The sequence below is a fragment of the Triticum urartu genome, chromosome 4, assembly GCF_003073215.2.
Source record: "Triticum urartu cultivar G1812 chromosome 4, Tu2.1, whole genome shotgun sequence".
Classification (NCBI taxonomy): Eukaryota; Viridiplantae; Streptophyta; class Magnoliopsida; order Poales; family Poaceae; genus Triticum; species Triticum urartu.
Window position 1 is genome coordinate 227,329,695 of NC_053025.1, and position 4,160 is coordinate 227,333,854.

A 4,160-nucleotide genomic window follows, 5' to 3' on the forward strand; every position below is an offset into this window, starting at 1 on the left:
CAGACCTCAAACAGTCTGATCTCTGTGCTCCGGTGTCATCCCTGGATCAGTAATGCTAACACCACACAGTACTCGGAGGATTTATAGCAGAGTAGCAATCACACACTTATTACATCGAGTGTCTCAAAAGAGAACTTATTACAATAAATATGGCTTAAGGCCATCTAATAACGATAACAGCGGAAGGCTTGGAAGATAAGTGAGTCCATCAACTCCAACGGCATCACTGAGTATAGAACCACGACCTAAAACTCCTTAATCATCGTCTGAAAAGTCTGCAACATTAACGTTGCAGCCCGAAAACGGGTCAGCACATGGAATATGCTGGCAAGGTAACACATAGAGAGTAATGGAATGAAACAGCTATACTATATGCATATTTGGCTGGTGGAAAGCTCTATGGTTACAGTTTTGCATAAAGCCAATTTTTCCCTACTTCAAAGGAATAAATTTAATTACTATCATGGTGGTTGTTAAACATTGAGAATGGTTGACAGCATTCTCAATCCCAATTAAGCATCATCATTAAACATAACCCAACAAAATTAATTTAGAGTAACATGTTGAGATTCACATGAAAATCCGAGTACTAGATACTCAAGATGTCCATAACCGGGGACACGGCTAACCATGATTAGTTTATTACACTCTGTAGAGGTTTGCGCACTTTTCCCCACAAGACTCGATCGCCTCCGTTTGTTTTCTCGCACTACAGGGTGTTTGAGAAGACGGATGACCGAGACATAGTCTTTCAGAAGCGCTAGCACCTTACGATCGGGTAGACCGTACCACCTACATCCCCTACATCTGCTAGTTTACCACTGTAAGAGTTCGCACGACTTAGTCAACTATGCTAGAGCCCATAATAGCTTGTGGCTGCACACGGAAGTTTCTAGTATGAATAGTCTCATGATCCCTTTGAGCCTGGGTGGCGGTCCAAAAGAAAACAGGCAAGTCCTGGAATACCCAGGTGCCTCAATTCACCAGATGTGTGTTTAAGTTGCCACCTTAGATAAACCATTAATTAACAATCTCACATCTGTCATGGATTTCACTCACCCAGTCCACGTCTACTAGCATAGCATGGCATAATAAGCAAACGTAGAAGTAACTCCCAAAGGTTTGAAAATAAACAGGTAATAGGTACTACCTCATCTACTTCCCATCCCACAATTTAATTAGATCCTAATCATGCAATGTGTGAGGATTGATCTAATGCAATAAAATTGGGTAGTAGAAAAGGTATGATCAAAGTGTTACTTGCCTTGCTGATGATCCGCGAAACCTAACGATTCGAAGTAACAGACGGCGCACTCCGGGTATTCTATCGCAGACAAACAAACAAGCATACAATAAGTACTCATCTAATGCACAGGTAAAACTCAAATAAGAGATCTAACCAGAAGGTTCAACTTAAGAACTCTGGTTGGCAAAAAGAATCAAATCGAACGAAGTAACGAAAGACAAACGGCGAAAGAAAACAACTTCATTCTACTAATCTGAATCTAGGGCAAATTTTACAGTAACAAAAACTTGTTTAAGTTGGTTAAACGGATAGAGGGTTTCGAGATGAATCCCTAGGCGCTTGAATCGCCTGATTCCGATAAACGAGTGAAAAGTTAAACTAAAACGAAAATTGGATCAGGAATCGCGATCAGAAAAATCGCGGATTTAATCCGAGAAAAAGAAAAACGACGAACGCTGAATTTTTTTTCTCTTTTTTTCGGCACGGAAAACGAGGCGCGACGAACCTCGGGCGGCGGGATCGTCGGCGGCGGCGGCTCCGGCGGCGCGCGCGGATCGAGGCGGGGCTGATGGGCTGGGGCGGCTCGGGGCGGCGCTATTTAAAGGCTGTCCCCGGGCGGTGTCCCGCTCGGGTACGGCCCGAACTCGGTTCTTTTTTTTAATTATTCCGCTCGGAAGAAAAATAAAAAGAAATACCAAACGAACTCCAAAAATTCCGAAATAAATTTTCACGGGCTTCTAAAATCAAGCCGCACAAGGTGAACATTTATTTGGGCCCTAAATGCAATTTTGAAAAACGCACATTTTTCCTAAATTCAAATAAAACACCGAAAAACTCCGAAATAAAATCTTATTTGATTTTTTTATTAAATCCTCAATATTTTTTTATTTTGGCAAAGTCATTTTATTCCCTCTCTCATATTTTTGTAGTAGAAATAATTGATGATAAAATAAATAAAATCAAATGATCCTATTCTCAAAATTTGAGAAAACTCAAACATGAAAATAACGAAATCCCCAACTCTCTCCGTGGGTCATTGAGTTGCGTAGAATTTCTAGGATCAACCAAAATGCAAAATAAAATATGATATGCATGATGATCTAATGTATAACATTCCAAATTGAAAATTTGGGATGTTACACTCTCCCCCCTCGTTTCTATGCATCACCATGGTCTTGCGTGTGCGTAGGATTTTTTTTGAAATTACTGCGTTCCCCCAACAAGCAAAGGTCATGCCAGATTTTCCGTGAATTTAAGCATGACTCATGCTAGAATATGTAGGAAATATTGAGTGCCCCGGATTTGCTAGAAAGAGAATTAAACGACATTTCGAGTTGACTTTAAGTTTGTCGGGGCTCAATACATGACAGTCAAAAAATCGGTGAGGGAGAGTCTCCACCATATATGAGAGAAGAAGAATGTCGACTATTGTCGTGGGGGTCGCTTCTCCTTCTTCTCTTTGTGCTAGACCTTTGTTACGCACTAGGGGAAGAAGGAGTAGCGACCATCATTGACGGTCGAAACGGTGAGGAGTGTCCACCATATATGAGAGAAGAAGAATGATGACTGTTGTCGTGAGGGTCACTTCTCTTTCTTTTCCTTGTGCTAGATATTTGTAATGCACTAGGGAAAGGAAGAGTAGCGACCATCACCGACGGTCGCAATATCAGAGAGGGAGTGCCCACCATATACGTGAGATGAGAGTTTAGGAAGGAAGACTCGACAGACCTAAAGTCAACCCGTTGCATATTGAGTAATAGTGATCTGTGTGTTGAGTTTCCTGGTAGTTGCCTTCGATCGATTTTCAATTAATGTTTCAACTATGAACATAGGAAATGTCTGACAATGAAACTGAATTCGTGATGCGCGAATACTGCAAAGACAAGCGCGGCCTGTGCGACAGTTCTCACCTAGTTGGTGGTAGGCGCTTCAGCATCAAGCTGGATGAGACCTTCGAAGTGGATACAGTAAGTCAGAACGATAAGTCTTTTTTCGTAATTAAGCATGACTTCTGCTTCTTTTGCTTCAACTTATAATTTTAATTTTTTACTATTCTACTAGCGTATCCCCTGCCATGCAAGAATGTATGTCTTGGATAAGATTGGTTTCCGTACTATGGAAAGTATGGAGGTAAAGAGAGTTCACTTGAGGACCGAGCATGGTTATACTTTTGCCGTAAAATTATACAATGCAGACACCTACACCTATTTTGAATGCAAAAATTGGAGAGCACTATGCAAGGCTTATGCATTTGAGCCTGGTATGCTTATCACCTTTGATATTCGTCCGAAAGATGAAGTTGAAGGTAATATCGACATCTGGGTCGGTGTTCAGACGCCTCCAGTTCTACCATTATGTGAGTTTCTCAACCATATTTATGTCTTGGATATTGTTTATTCAAAAATAGTTGACAACTAATTTCTATTGACAGCTTATTTCCATTGAAGCAAACATGTCCGACGCTTGGTAGACATGACCTACTACTGTCTCGGGATTGAACTAAACTGCGAGTAGATAAGTCATTATGTTTCATGGCTTGGGGATCTTGATACTTTCAAGACAGATTATTTTTCTGGACTTCGAGATATTAGTACTCAAAATGTGCGACCACTAGTGTGCGTATTGAACTACGGCCACATGTATTTAGGAAAGATGGTAAGATTTTTACTATTAGTCCTCGGTGCATCTTTTGCATACATTATTTTTTAAGCTAAACTTCATTGCTAAGTAGTTACTAAGATGTTCTTCAACAGGGACTCCTGATGATAGTTGTGCGTCATTGGATTGATGCTAAAGGTTGCATGAAAATGGTTAGCTTACGGCCAAGACATCCTACATTGCACATGAGTGCATTTAGGATTTCTCAAAACGAGCAAGTCTTAATAGTCAAAGACTGGAGAAAAATTGTGAAGGA